Genomic DNA, 16,985 nt, shown 5'->3' on the forward strand with positions numbered 1-16,985 from the left:
TCTAATAATTAAAACAAATTTCAAGTAAAAAAAAATTTCAAATAAAAATGCCTAATCCTGACTGGCCTAACTTTAATAAACCCGGAAACGGCAAGTTTAAAAAATTTGCTCAAAAACTGAAGGTTCCTTAAATGGCGACAGATTGTTGCAATCAAATTATGAAGCCGAAGCCAAAGTGGAAGGATGCACCAAAATGTGCTAAATTTAATGCTCGTCCAAAATTCCCAGGTTTTAAAGCGGACAAAGTTAAACCTAAGATCGAAGCGAAGAAGGCTGTAATTTCCCCTAATACGAAAGTAATGGTGATGGCTCCTTTTGGCCACGTTTCCCGTGAGGTACGCCCACTCACTAGAAGTCCGACTTCCAAACCAAGGAGTAAAGAAGTACAAAAAATAAGAAATAAAGAAGAATGGCCTAAGGCCGCAGCTAAGGTCGATCAACTGGAAAAGTTCAAGAAAATCGTTAATAAACATCCCCGAGAGCTGGCCATCCGAAGAGGACACACCAAGATAAATATCGCTAGAAATGACCAAAAAGTTTTGGTTAAGGTGAAGAAAGAGGAGTTCAAAGCATATGAAAGAAAATAAGCCTTACGCAAATATTGAATTTTTTTGCATTAGAATTGACGATTCTACAAATTTTTTAAAATTTCTATAATGACTTTTTTCGACCCATATTTGTATTTGAAAATAAGTAAACATCTGGATTGTTAATGCAATTTTATATCTTTTGCTCTTTATAATGGGAAAATTTGGTTGTTTGGTAGTTCAATTGGGCGTCCCGAGAAGCTCACCTTATATTTTTTTACTTGATCCTTAGAATAAGAAGTAGATGCACGAATATCCAAGTAAAGGTTAAACTTGAATAGGCCCAAATATGTTATAATTAGGAAGTAACCCCAAAAGCTTTCCTAAGTTGTTATGGTAACATTGGAATAAGTGTTTAATTCGATTTTTTAAAGAACGTGCTTTATCCTAATCAATCGAATAAATCTGGTCTTGCGGGTATTGTGGAGACACTTAAAAGCCATTCCCTCAATATTCCACTGTAAATACATCTAGATTATAGACTATAATCAGTATTTTACTGTTAACCATTCATAGAAATAAAATTAAGACATGATATATTAGACTTAAATATAATATTTAATGGAATCACAACTAAAATATGTTAATAGAAAGATTTTTATGAAATCCTGATCAGACACTGACCGACAAAGGCAGTAGGCGGGAAAGTGAAAGTAAAAAGTGAAAAGTAGGCCATGTCCATTTGCCTAGTTTACCTGCCTCATTTCCTACTTCCATATTTCACATTCTAGAAAATCGTGCTCGAGAGTATAGTTCTAATAATTAAAACAAATTTCATGTAAAAAAAAAATTCAAATAACAATGCCCAATCCTGACTGGGGTAACTTTAATAAACCCGGAAACGGCAAGTTTAAAAAATTTGCTCAAACACTGAAGGTTCCTTAAATGGCGACAGATTGCCGCAACCAAATTATGAAGCCGAAGCCAAAGTGGAAGGATGCACCAAAATGTGCTAAATTTAATGCTCGTCCAAAATTCTAAGGTTTTAAAGCGGACAAAGTTAAACCTAAGATCGAAGCGAAGAAGGCGGTAATTTCCCCTAATACGAAAGTAATGGTGATGGCTCCTTTTGGCAACGTTTCCCGTGAGGTACGCCCACTCACTAGAAGCCCGACTTCCAAACCAAGGAGTATCAAGAAAAAACGTCGTGTGGCCGATAACGTGAAAAAAATGGCGGTCAAAAGCCAGAAGTCAGTTGGTAAAGAAGAAAATAAGACTTACGTAAATGTTGAATTTTTTTGCATTAGAATTGACAACGATTCTACAAATTTTTTAAAATTTCTATAATGACTTTTTTCGACCCATATTTGTATTTGAAAATAAGTAAACATCTGGATTGTTAATGCAATTTTATATCTTTTGCTCTTTATAATGGGGAAATTTGGTTGTTTGGTAGTTCAATTGGGCGTCCCGAGGAGCTCACCTTATTTAGGACCGGAATTCATCCAATTAGCTATTGCTTTCAGAGAGCTAAAAACAGGCGGACATGGCCAATTTTTCTAGATAGCAGACTGATGTACATTTTTACATTTGAGCAGTGACAGAAATCTTGATTTATTTTATTTTTTTACTTGATCCTTAGAATAAGAAGTAGATGCACGAATATCCAAGTAAAGGTTTAACTTGAATAGGCCCAAATATGTAATAATTAGGAAGTAACCCCAAAAGCTTTCCTAAGTTGTTATGGTAACATTGGAATAATTTCCGTTTAATTCGATTTTTTAAAGAACGTGCTTTATCCTCATCAATCGAATAAATCTGGTCTTGCGGGTATTGTGGAGCCACTTAAAAGCCATTCCCTCAATATGCCACTGTAAATACAACTAGATTATAGACTATAATCAGTATTTTACTGTTAACCATTCATAGAAATAAAATTAAGACATAATATATTGGACTTAAATATAATATTTAATGGAATCACAACTAAAATATGTTAATAGAAAGATTATTATGAAATCCTGATGAGACACTGACCGACAAAGGCAGTAGGCGGGAAAGTGAAAAATAAAGAGTGAAAAGTAGGCCATGTCCATTTGCCTAGTTTACCTGCCTCATTTCCTACTTCCATATTTCACATTCTAGAAAATCGTGCTCGAGAGTATAGTTCTAATAATTAAAACAAATTTCAAGTAAAAAAAAATTTCAAATAAAAATGCCCTATCCTGACTGGCCTAACTTTAATAAACCCGGAAACGGCAAGTTTAAAAAATTTGCCCAAAAACTGAAGGTTCCAAAGATGGCCTTAGATTGGCGCATCCTAATTATGAGGCCGAAGCCAAAGTGGAAGGATGCACCAAAATGTGCTAAATTGAACGCTCGTCCAAAATTCCAAGGTTTTAAAGCGGACAAAGTTAAACCTAAGATCGAAGCGAAGAAGGCGGTAATTTCCCCTAATACGAAAGTAATGGTGATGGCTCCTTTTGGCCACGTTTCCCGTGAGGTACGCCCACTCACTAGAAGTTCAACTTCCAAACCAAGGAGTAAAGAAGTACAAAAAATAAGAAATAAAGAAGAATGGCTTAAGGCCGCAGCTAAGGTCGATCAACTGGAAAAGTTCAAGAAAATCGTTAATAAACATCCCCGAGAGCTGGCCATCCGAAGAGGACACACCAAGATAAATATCGCTAGAAATGACCAAAAAGTTTTGTTAAGGTGAAGAAAGAGGAGTTCAAAGCATATGAAAGAAAATAAGCCTTACGCAAATATTGAATTTTTTTGCATTAGAATTGACAACGATTCTACAAATTTTTTAAAATTTCTATGACTTTTTTCGACCCATATTTGTATTTGAAAATAAGTAAACATCTGGATTGTTAATGCAATTTTATATCTTTTGCTCTTTATAATGGGGAAATTTGGTTGTTTGGTAGTTCAATTGGGTGTCCCGAGGAGCTCACCTTATATTTTTTTACTTGATCCTTAGAATAAGAAGTAGATGCACGAATATCCAAGTAAAGGTTTAACTTGAATAGGCCCAAATATGTAATAATTAGGAAGTAATCCCAAAAGCTTTCCTAAGTTGTTATGGTAACATTGGAATAAGTGTTTAATTCGATTTTTTAAAGAACGTGCTTTATCCTAATCAATCGAATAAATCTGGTCTTGCGGGTATTGTGGAGACACTTAAAAGCCATTCCCTCAATATTCCACTGTAAATACATCTAGATTATAGACTATAATCAGTATTTTACTGTTAACCATTCATAGAAATAAAATTAAGACATAATATATTAGACTTAAATATAATATTTAATGGAATCACAACTAAAATATGTTAATAGAAAGATTATTATGAAATCCTGATCAGACACTGACCGACAAAGGCAGTAGGCGGGAAAGTGAAAGTAAAAAGTGAAAAGTAGGCCATGTCCATTTGCCTAGTTTACCTGCCTCATTTCCTACTTCCATATTTCACATTCTAGAAAATCGTGCTCGAGAGTATAGTTCTAATAATTAAAACAAATTTCAAGTAAAAAAAAATTTCAAATAAAAATGCCCTATCCTGACTGGCCTAACTTTAATAAACCCGGAAACGGCAAGTTAAAAAAATTTGCCCAAAAACTGAAGGTTCCAAAGATGGCCTTAGATTGGCGCATCCAAATTATGAGGCCGAAGCCAAAGTGGAAGGATGCACCAAAATGTGCTAAATTGACCGCTCGTCCAAAATTCCAAGGTTTTAAAGCGGACAAAGTTAAACCTAAGATCGAAGCGAAGAAGGCGGTAATTTCCCCTAATACGAAAGTAATGGTGATGGCTCCTTTTGGCCACGTTTCCCGTGAGGTACGCCCACTCACTAAAAGTCCGACTTCCAAACCAAGGAGTATCAAGAAAAAACGTCGTGTGGCCGGTAACGTGAAAAAAATGGCGGTCAAAAGCCTGAAGTCAGTTGGTAAAGAAGTACAAAAATAGAAAATAAAAAGAATGGCTTAAGGCCGCAGCTAAGGTCGATCAATTGGAAAAGTTCAAGAAAATCGTTAATAAACATCCCCGAGAGCTGGCCATCCGAAGAGGCCATACCAAGATAAATATCGCTAGAAATGACCAAAAAGTTTTGGTTAAGGTGAAGAAAGAGGAGGACAAAGCATATAAAAGAAAATAAGGCTTACTATTACTATTGAATTTTTTTGCATTAGAATTGACGATTCTACAAATATGACTTTTTTCGACCCATATTTGTATTTGAAAATAAGTAAACATCTGGATTGTTAATGCAATTTTATATCTTTTGCTCTTTACAATGAGGAAATTTGGTTGTTTGGTTGTTCGATTGGGCTTCCCGAGTAGCTCATCTTATATATAGACCGGATTTCATCCAGGTAGCTGTTGCTTTACTGCATCTTATTTAGGAGCGGATTTCACCCAGTTAGCTTTTCTTTTATGTTGGGCGCCAATTATATTATTGTTGTAACGATCCTTTTTTGTCCTTCGGGATATTTACGATATCTCTTGGGCTAGGTTCGGCACAACAAATTTATTTTGTGCCCCGGTGAAATTAAAACACGTTTGATTTCAGTTGTTAGGGCTTAATTGTATGTTTATTCAAATCATTGGTGGGCTCGGTTGGATATGACGGTTTCTCGATGGTAGTTCTGGGCTTGGGCAGCGTTGGTGAGTCACTTCGAATCCCTCGTCGACCCTTCTCGTCTTCCTCTTGCTCCTGTAGCCGTTGCTGGTTACTGTCTCGATCCGTATAGTGTGCTTGATTTGCGCTACACACCTCTGCACCCTTTTCGCTGAGTTCGTTGAGAATGCTTTTGCTTTAAGGCTCTGGGATGAATCCCGTAGCTGTTATCACGAAGCAGGATGTTCCTCAGAAATTGGTACTCGTCAGGATATATAGATCCTGGAATTTCGGCAGTAGGATATATCCTTGTGCCTTCCACTGACCTTGGGTACTCCTGAAGATTGCTTGGCTTCTCTCAAATTTACTCTAGCTTGGGTACGGTGTTTATTATCCTTATTTAAGGACTTGTTGCTATCAAGTGGAACTGTACAGGTTACTCGTAAGGCCTGTATAGTTCTTAGTTTGCTGCTGCTCCTTGTGTTTCCTTGCTAAGTTTCTTAAGGTTACTCGTAAGGCCTTAATTACTTGTTGCTTGATCACGTCTTGATGACTTGATGATTCTGCTTGATGGGCGTTGCCTTTATATAGGCAATTCCCGCGGCCTCAGGAATATCTTGGTGTAGTACCGCTATACAGCTGGTACATTTCCATCGGCCCTCTACTTTCACCCACGCATCCACTTGTTGCTATGCGTGGTGAAAGTCCCGTAAATCCTTTGCGCATATGTCCACTTTCTTTGTGGCTGAGCGCCCATTTATTTCCTTGTCCTTGTCTAGCTCCCTTGTATCTACGTGCTTCCATCACTTTCACGCATTGGCGTCGCCTTTCTATTGGCCGCCCTTCATATCCCGTTGACTCTCTCTGCTTTCTCTGCCAGCGCTGCCGTCGCCCGTCGCTCCCTTTGATTCACTCGTCATACCCAATTTCACCCATATTTGCTCAATATTGATATTTACATACATATATACTAATTGTATTAACTAAAATTATCATTTGAACATAAATAGCCTGATTAATTTAATATATTGTATTATTTAAATCCCCATGCAAATACACTTTCATATGCATCTCGCATCCATCAGATAGAGGGCTTCCCCATGGCCTCATCCCTCCCCCTTCGGCTTGCATATTCCCCTCACACCTCCATAAACCATCATTGCTTCTCGCATCTTTGCTTTCCCCCCTACACCCCGATTCACAAGCATAGCCCTCACTTGGTTTCGTTTCGGTACCAAGCGTCCCCCGCACCCGTCTTTCGGGCTTGCTTGGCCCTCACTTTTGTTTTCTCTCGCTCCCGAAATTCTTTTGGTGCTCGCATTCTAACTGCTTTCGCTCTCATGAGCGTGACGTAGGCATCGCGCGGCCCATTGGCCACCGGTATTCTCCCATGCCGTCACTCACGCATAGTGTACGTGTGACGTGCGTGTATGTACGCCAGGGCCCGGCACAAAGAGAGCGCTAAAAAAGTTTAGTTGTATGTGTGCACTTGCTTGTATGCGTATGTTGCTTTACACTGCGCAAAATTAAACTTCATCAAATTCTGCCTCGAATCAAGAAAACGAGTGCAGCAAATAATCTTATGCAAGAAAAAGATAGAGAAAACAAAGCAGCGATCAATTTTTTCATGTGTGTTTTCTCAACAAAGCGACATAGATCTGCTTGCGTCGAAATGCTGAGGGAAACTAAATCAACCCTCATCCTCTGTGTGAGGACTTCGGCAGCCGTTCGGTTACACGCATACGAGGTGCCGAACGTGTTCGTCCCCCGGGGGATATGAGTGCCGGGCTCTGATGCAGAGGTAGGCGCCCATAGCCCGTGCGGGCACTTTTGCTCGGCAATTGCTCGTGTGGCCGTCTGTGTGCATGCCGATGTAAGCACGAAGTACAAGTTGAGAGCGTAAAAAAACAGCTAGTGTCGCACAGACTTTTGACGACAGCAGTACTATGTCGCTTTGTTACGCAGCTACACGCAGAAAAATTAATGCTTCACTTTCTTACATGGCAACTTTAAAAATATTTTGTCCCTTTAGGGTAAAATGTATATCATAATACAATTAGGTCGGAATTATTCTTTTTCACTTGCAGTTTAATTTTTTTATTCGTTTCTTCACATACGATTCGCGCAGTGTAAAGCAGCTTACGCACACAAGCAAGCGCACGCATACATTGACAGTTTGAGCTGGCTCTCTTTGTGCCTACCCCTGCTCTGATGTACGCTAATGCATGCATTTACCTTTGTCTCTCCATGCTCTTAATTTATCTAATGAGGCCAATGCCCTATTTTTGCATGCAATTATGCCCTCAAGCCCGGTTTCATTTACTCTTATACAGCCACTAATACTCATTATGTTTCCCACGCATCCTTCCGCTTGTACGAAATCGCCAGCGGTTGCGTGGGGTTCGATCGGCCATGTTCGACCGGCCTCTTTCATTGGCTCTTATACGACCGAACTTATCGCATTATGTCTCCCACGCATCTTCCCGCTTGTACGAAAATCGCCAGCGGTTGCGTGGGGTTCGATCGGCAATGTTCGGCTGGCCTTGTTTATTTGATCATTTACATCCGATTTCACTCTTATACTTTAGTTTGTGTCTTGGCTGCGTTTGTATCTGGCTGTTTGTTGTATCTAATGTATTGTGGCTTTGTATCTTGTTTGTTGTAGCTTGTTTGTTGTGTGGGACATTATTCTTGTGTATATAATGTTCCTCACATTGTATGGAGCAGAGACCGGAAAGAAAAGGGAAAACGATTGACAGCTCACCAGGGTAGCCAAACCCAACGACATCAACCAACCGAGTGGCATCACTCCATAGCTGACTCATGGACACCATGTCAACTTAGGTAGGTGCCAAATCCAAGAATCACAAGCATTGGCTGACTCATGTTACCCAGCGATCGTGGCCACTGCTAATATTGCAGATGCAACCGCTTACCCTCTTGTCCATCTTAACTTGCTTGTTGGATTTAGCTCTGTTGTGCTCCCAGTTTGTGGCATTACAGTTTCCTCTGAATGTCCATATGTTTTTTAGCTTTCGGGTGCGGGTGAAATTTTTACCTCTAGTACAGATCTACTATGAGAGCGACTACGAAGTTGCTACGAGAGCGACTTCGAAATTGCTACGAGAGCAACAGAAAAGGAAATGCTCCGTAGCAGTAGCACAAAAATTTATTTTGTTTGCTCCGCTCTCATCTCGCTTTTAATGCTTGTGCTATTGCTACAACTACAAAAAGCGTATCGAAAATTTTTTCCTCTTGCTATCGAAATCAGAGCAGTAGCGGGAGCAAAAAAAAAAAAATCCGACGTAGCATAGCATTTTCAATCCCTGCTTCTCACTCTTCTTTTGCAAGTTTTTGATTATTGTGGTGATATCTTTGCCATTGTTTGATATCATTTTGATATTTATTTATAAACATATAGAGGTTCCTAAAGATCTAGAAAGAAAAACTCAAGCGATATGATGTAGCTTCTCTAATTCTTACTAACCCATAAAAACAAAATGTATTTTACTATTTCAATTCTCTGAATTTAATATTGTTTACTTATTTCATGAAATTCATAAGCACCAAATCTCTCTGTCGCCTCTAATTTATTTAGCCCTGCATAAAAAGCATTGCCTAGTTTTTAGGTTTTTTTTTGTCCTTTGCTCTTTGGAATTAAGTATCAATTTTAATAAAGGGACTTTCTTTTTGGTAACTTTGAAATTATAGTATTTGTATGTGACTTAAGTAAGGTCGAATAACTCTGATATTGGTATACATATAAAAGATGGACAATGCTTGTTTGCCTTCCTTTACCCACTCACTCGTACTGTTCGGCGAGTTTATCCACTTGCTTTGTTGTGTTAGAAATTTTTCAATTTCATGATGCAGCCACACAAACGTTGCCAGTCAACCTTTATTTCCGACATACCTCCACACTCACATACGCACACACATTCATGTTTTGTTTTTGTTATTGAAAACTTTGCACAAAGCCTGGTGCAGGGAGTCCTGCTTTTGAGTTGGTCTAGTGACCATTCCAGGCATTGGTGTGCTTTCTCAGCAATGTGTGAAACACTGAATGGATGCCTGGGAAATTGCTTGTTGTTCGTTTAGATGGGGGTCTTATGGCCTGGAGTTGAGGCACATCCTTCCCGTCCTTCACTAACCATTCACTACACTCATGCGTCTATACAAACAGTTTGCAACTACAATATGAAATGTGTCATTGCCGTTAGATTCGTGTTTTTTCCTTTTGGGCTAGACTTTTTCTCTACTTTTTGGCAATGCAATCATAATAGTATCAGGCATCTACAAGAGTTACACTACAATTGTTCGCTATCTCACAATATCTCTGTAGGTGGTTATAGCCCAAAGCTCTTCACGCAAACTTTACTCAAGCACGTTAACCTTACCATTCAAAAGAATGTACTTTTAGAAGCTTCTACATATTTTTTATAGTAAATAAGCCATAAATACTTAATGCTGTATTAATTTCACCTTAAATGGTTTAATGCATCTTCCATACAATACTATGCATTAGAAGTAAGCAATTTCTGCTCATCATAGTCCTTAGTTAAAGTATCTACCTTTGCGTTTTACTTTCTTCTTTTCAGTGCGAATTTTAAATTTCACTTTAAATACCTCTAAGTATGTAATGCAAAGAGGAATCTGCATCAGGTTAATGGATTCCGTTTCGATAGACATGCGAACGAAGTGAAATCTAATGGAAACGCGTCGTCGACCTTTAAAATGTAAATAAATGTTGTTACTCCCTCCTGTCTCTCGGGATGGCATAACCCTTTCTTCTTACCGTTTATCTGGTCGCGTTTCTTTGTTTGCTGGCACTCGCGGTGGTCCGCTTTTAATGCCGCGTAAATTTTGCAGGATAATCCAATAAAGAGATTTTCGATGTGGCCGTTGGCAAAAAGCCTGGATAAAACAGCCAACAAAACAGCAAAAAGAAAAAAAAAACCAGAGGGCCGGGGCTAACTTTGACCGCGTCAAAGTTTGTATACCCTTGCAAGTTTTTGTGTAAAAGGTCTAATATTTGCGAAAAAAACGGCTTAGAAAATAACGAAGATATTGATCAAAGTCACTGTTCACCACCGATTGTTTCTATGGAAGCTATATGATATAGTCGTTCGATCTTAATCAAATTTGGCACAGTCATTAATAGTTACGGTAAACTGAGAAATATAAATGTTTATAACAATTGCTTCAAAAGTAACGAAGTTATTGACAAAAGTCACTGTTTTCAACCGATCGTTCCTATGGGAGCTATATGATATAGTAACCCGATCTTTATCAAATTCAAAACAGTCATTAACAGATATATTAAACTAACAAATGTTTAATTTGAAAGCAATCGCGTCAAAAGTAACGAAGTTATTGACAAAAGTCACTGTTTTCGAAAGATCGTTCCTATGGGAGCTATATGATATAGTCACCCGATCTTGATCAAATTTGGCATAGTCGTTTATATGTGTAATTAACTCAACAATATTAAATTTCATCATCATAGCTCAGAAAATAACGAAGTTATTAAGAAAAGTCACTGTTCGTGACTTTGCCATTTGTATGGGAGCTATATGATATAGTGATCCGATCCGGCTGAATCCGAGATATACAACGCCTACAGTATATACAAGCCTACATGCAAAATTTGAGCTCTGTAGCTCTTACGGTCTAGGAGGAGACGGACGGACATGGCGATTTGAACTCGTCTCGTCGTGCTGATCAAGAATATATATACTTTATATGGTCGGAAATGCTTCCTTCTATGCGTTGCACACTTTTGACCAAAATTAATATACCCTTTTTGCAAGGGTATAATGAAACAAAGCAAAAGAAAAAAAATTAAAAATAAAAAATAGAATACAGAAAAAGTCTGACTAAATCTGTAAACAATTGTCTGAACTAAAGAAATTTTAAATGTGTGTGCAAAAGTGGTCCAGGTAACAATTTGGCTCGAAAATTGGAGATGTATAGCTGAAATAAAAGAACGTTTCAATATTGATAGGGAACACGGGGAATGAATGCTTTTTGTAATTTCTCAAAATTAACTAAGAGAAATCCAAAATGTTTTCCTTTCAGAATATCCCTTTTTATAGTCAGTTTGTCTATAACCTTAAGTCGTGAACTCAATCAGTTTAGCCCAGTTTTCTAGCCACATAATGAAATCCAAACGATGGCGAATGTCATCGTCATCGTCATCATTGTCATTGTCGGCGGGAGTTTGCAATGAAATAGAAAGGTGTATGAGAATGAACCGCAAGGATTTACACGTGTGCCAAACTGTCCCTTATGTGTTTTTTTTTTATTTATTTTCAACACATGATTTTGAATTGCCACAAAAACGGCCGACAAGTGGACACTAAAGCAATCTACTCGACCAACTAACTACTTGAAAAAGCCATGTGTGTAATTTCTGAATAATAATATGGCAACACAACATACAAAAACACAAAAGCAAGAACAAAAATCGACCAAATAAATTGTTTTCCGAACAACTAAAACGCATTGAGGCAAAAAGTACGTCAATATTCATATTACTCATACGCACAGTTGAGCAAACACTTTGAAAGGCTGTTGAAAAGGTTTGGCAATTTGAAGTTGCCTAATCAATGTTGGTATGATGATGGAAAAGTGATGTACAATAAAAAATCAATTTCTGCAACATGAATTACGGAAAAAGAAAATAAAAGTAAAAAAGAATTAAAATTTGAAATAAAATGTTTCCTAGTTGCAGTCTAAGGTGTATTAGTCGAATTGTCTGTAAAGTAGTGATCCGATGAAAGAAATATTAAGAAAGAAGTTTGCGTTTACACTAAATTTATTTCTTAAAATGCTGTGAATAAATTGTGGCTTTTTTGAATGAAATTGAAATGGAATAAAATAATATTTCTTGCAAGAAGATTATTTCTCAGACCATTAGGTTTAGCGATTAACGAAATTTTTTTTTTTTTTAATTTTCCCATTTAAAATTAGTCATGTATTCAAACGTTTTATTGATTACAGTAAAATTTATTCTCGTATCATCTCAAACTTTTTAGTAGAGCTGACTTGCTAGATGCGCCTCTCTTTGGGTCAACTGACCTAATTCAAGCTGGCTTTAAGGTTATGGCCGGACCATTTAAAGATATTTGTTAGCATTCTATTAAAGAAAAGAAAAGAAAAGAAAGAAGGCAAAATGAGTGCTTAAATTGTCATCGACATCAAAGATAAATCAATACATTTAATTACTTTCGTATAAACTTCCTTTTATATATTTTCTGTTTTTGAAATAAAAACTAAAGCAACTCTCGAGGAAGTTGTGCAACTAACATTCATCACCCGCCAGACAGTTGACGAGCTTATGACCCATACTCAAGTCAGACCCCTTAATCATTGCCCTTCAATGTTGACCAAGCAATAACTGTGGTTTGACAAATAGGTGGCTGGGAGACGGAACGCCTATGTATGGACCAATAATCCTTGTGGTATTACAAGTGGCACTTGACTGCCAAGGACGCCGCCGGAATGACTGGCGCGTTTTTCAATCGTATGAAAAAATTATTGTTGTGACTAAAATTTAAATTCTGAATAAAATAAAATAATAAAATGTATAATTTCAATTATGTAAAAGTTAAAGCTTTGACCAATTGTACACAGACTCAAATTGGAATAACACAAAACTAAAGTTTTAGAAGTATGTTAGACTTTATGGAATTAAAATTTGACAAGAAGATCAAATATTTCTTTTGTAAGATTAAATATTTTGTTGAAAATCCAAAATACACATAAAGGAATAACCTATTGAAATAAAATTGGATTGTGAATAAATTTGATATAAAGCGACGTCTTGATTTTATTAAATAATAAAATTAAAATGAAAAAAATACTTTTCTTCATTGTAAGCAATTGCGTTTGTAAGTATGTGTGTGTGTGTGTATTTAGTATGAACATAAATTGCCAACTAAAGTCACAAGTCTTAAGCTTAAACATCAAATGTCTTTCGTCTTGTTGTCTTGTTGCTTTCTCATTTCATTTCACATTTCGCAGTGGCATTCGAAAGACAAAACAAATAGCAAACGAAGCGAATGGAAGAGGAAAATTGCTTCGAGCTCAACAAAAAATCAATAAATTTCAAAGGAAATAATTAAGCAAGTAATTGACTTGGATTTCTTTTAGGAATTTTCACATAAATCTCACAGCTAAGCTACCGAGATACAGTAGCAGGAGATGAAGGCGACGGCAAACGCAAAGGCGAAAGCAAAGGCGAAAGACTAAACTAGAGACAAAACCCAAGGAGCTAGCATCTTGTTAACCTAATATGTACGATGTGTTTGTGAGAAGGCCAAAAAGGATTCCGACTCACATATGTACATATGTATATGTACACCCACACACACACACACACATATGGTAGATGCAATTCCATTGATGGAGGCAACTGAGAAGAGAGTAATGGTTGGCATGGGTTGGGCAAAAGGCATCTAGCTTACGGTTTAAACACGCCTGGAATGCGCCGCACTTACACTTCGAGGCATTCTTGAATGAATGGATGACGATGAGGATGTGAGAATGTGCGGATGTTCGGATGTGCGAGGCTATTTCTATGATATAAATAGACAAAATAAAATCCAATGCTGGGCAAACGTCATCTGAAATTAAAGCCAAAGGTATTTGGCCACTATGGTCAAAAAGAATTTCCGTTTTCACACACACATCCATACACAGCCATGAACACAAGAGGAAATTTCGTTTGCTTTATCCACAACAAATCATTGTCTTTTTTGTGCCGCCAAATTAAACTGTCAAAATTGATTTCTCTGTCGTTTTATAGTCGCCTGCAAAGCAAAACACTAACACACAACGACTACATACCCCCGAAAAATAGAGCAGCATAAATAAAATGAAATAAAAACTAATAACAAAAATAAGAACAAATTATGTTCACGCACAATCGACCATGACCATTTGCTGACAATGGACAATACAAAAAAGAGACAATTTGTTTGAAAATTTAGAAAAACAAATCACCAGATAAACTGCAAAACAATCCAGTAATTGCAAATACTTGGAAAATTGGATTTTGTTTTGTAAAAGAATATCTTAAATGGCATTAAAATTAACATATTCTTTTACTTAAACTTCAGACAAATTGAGTTCAGAATTTGAATTGGGATCTTCTAATACCATCAATGGTGTGGACTCTAGATACAATACAAGTTTTTAATATAGATAGACAATTTCAAACAAGTCTTAAAATTTAAAATCTAAAGTTTCACAATAACTTTTTTTTTATACCCTTGCAAAAAGGGTATATTAATTTTGGTCAAAAGTTTGCAACGCATAGAAGGAAGCATCTCTGACCATATAAAGTATATATATTCTTGATCAGCACGACGAGACGAGTTCAAATCGCCATGTCCGTCCGTCCGTCCGTCCGTCCGTCCGTCCGTCCGTCCGTCCGTCCGTCTGGATCAACGCAAACTCCTCCTAGACCGTAAGAGCTACAGAGTTGAAATTTTGCATGTAGGCTTGTATATACTGCAGGCGTAGTATATCTCGGATTCAGGCGGATCGGATCACTATATCATATAGCTCCCATACAAATGGCAAAGTCACGAACAGTGACTTTTCTTAATAACTTCGTTATTTTCTGAGCTATTGTCATGAAATTTAATATTGGTGAGTTAATTACGCATATAAACGACTATGCCAAATTTGGTCAAGATCGGGTGACTATATCATATAGCTCCCATAGGAACGATCTTTCGAAAACAGTGACTTTTGTCAATATCTTCGTTATTTCCTATGCTAAGATTGTAGGCCGTTCTTTCGGAAACATTAGCCCTTTTAGCTTAAACGTTTTTCCACTTTGATGGCTATAGGTAAGGAAAAAGTTACCAAAAAAGTTGCAAGGGTATACAAACTTTGACGCGGTCGAAGTTAGCCCCGGCCCTCTGGTTTTTACTTAATTTAGTGTACAGAGTCTTAATAACAGTAATCGACTATCTGCATACAAGAGTATCTAAATTATTAAAATTATATTATGAACCTTCAGATATGCTTGTTTAACATAACCAAATGTAATTAGAAATTCAAACTGATACTCTGCCTATATAAATTTACAATTTTTCCACACCATTTATTTAATTAAATTCATGGATCGGCAATCGCTTTGCATTTTATCATCTGCATTCTCCCCCTCCTTCAGTAGACACTTTGTCAATATTATGGGACTTATGCCTTAAATAAGTTTTTTATACCATACACCCATAGGGTGAAATGGTATATTAAAGTCGCCGACCCCAAAAAGTATATATATTCTTGATCAGGATCAACAACCGAGTCGAGCTAGCCATGTCCGTCTGTCCGTCCGTCCGTCTGTATGAACACGCACATCACGGAAACTATAAGAGCTAGAGCCACCAAATTTGGTATGTAGACTCGAGTAGTATGTACAGTTATCGAGTTTGTTTCAAATTTTTGACACGCCCCCTTCCGCCCCCGGTATTTACAAAAAACAGACTTCCTTAAAAACTATGAAAGCTACCGACATTAAATTTGGTATGTAACTACCTTAATACACGCGCAGATATTGACTATTTAAAAAAATTTCCGCGCCCATTTCCGCCCCCGCAAATTAAACAAAACTGATTTTCTCGAAAACTAACAAAGCTAAACTCACCAAATTTAGTATGTATACTGGCTTAGTATGCGCGCAGAATATATGTATTTTAATACGTTGCCACGCCTACTTCCGCCTCCAGAATTTAGAAAAAACCGATTGTCTCTTGCAATTTTTTGCCCATCGCGATTAAATTTGGCAGACTAATTAATCTTATCTATTTCTACCAAATTTGACTAAAATCGGACTAGAAACATGCAAAATATATGTATGAACGTATTTTGCTATGCGATCCATAAGGGCAGAATTGGCCGTTGGCTAGTGGCGGCGCTAGAGTGCTTGTGTGTTTGTAGAGGAAAAGATAGCATATGGTATGAGGCATGTTAAAACAATTTAATAGACATACATTTGGTTTTCGAAATTTTAAATATTTGTTTCACCTGGTGTATGGTATACCCAAGTCGGCGAGACGACTTACTTCATTATTTTGTATATATTTTAATATCATTTTGATGTGTTGTAAGAGAGGGGAGTTTAAGTTGGAGAGAGCCTTGATAAAATGTTGGTTGGGAGTTAAATGCACAAAGTATTATGAACATTTTGTCTACCCGCATCTGACTGTCTTCCTGCCTCGTGTCTGGTGACTCAAGTCTCGAGCGTTTCTTCTCTGACTTCAATACTTTTCTCTTTCGTTCTTGCTATCGTTCTTTCAGTGTCAAATTGAAATTTATACGAGACAGAAGTACACACAGACACACAGCAAGCGGAGCTTAACTTTTACAATGCATCAATAAATTGCATTATCCTTAATTTCCCGCGTTTTTCCGGTCAACACTGGGCGACATTTAACCCGCCCGCAGTTCTCAGTGTTGGCCTCCTGCTGTGCCAGCAAAAAAAAAACGAAAAAAAAGTATATTCTTATATATATAAAAATAAAAGTTGCTTGTGTAAGTGGAAGTAGACGAAGAGTAAGTATAGCAAGGGGAAACACAAAATGTGGAGCAAGTGCAGAAATTTGAAAAAAACGTTTCATTGAATACACACGCAACATAAGGGGCACACACACACACACACACATTTATACAAAGATTTAAACTTTAAATTTCTATAGAATTTTCTTAAACGTACACTTTTAAAGAATGCTTAGGCTTGCATGCATAGATGAATTATTTACAATTAATGTCCACAAAGAGTTCAGTTTAAATATACTATTTAAGAAAAATTAATGCTTATT

This window comes from Drosophila willistoni, unplaced genomic scaffold, assembly GCF_018902025.1.
Source record: "Drosophila willistoni isolate 14030-0811.24 unplaced genomic scaffold, UCI_dwil_1.1 Seg253, whole genome shotgun sequence".
In the NCBI taxonomy this organism is placed as follows: domain Eukaryota; kingdom Metazoa; phylum Arthropoda; class Insecta; order Diptera; family Drosophilidae; genus Drosophila; species Drosophila willistoni.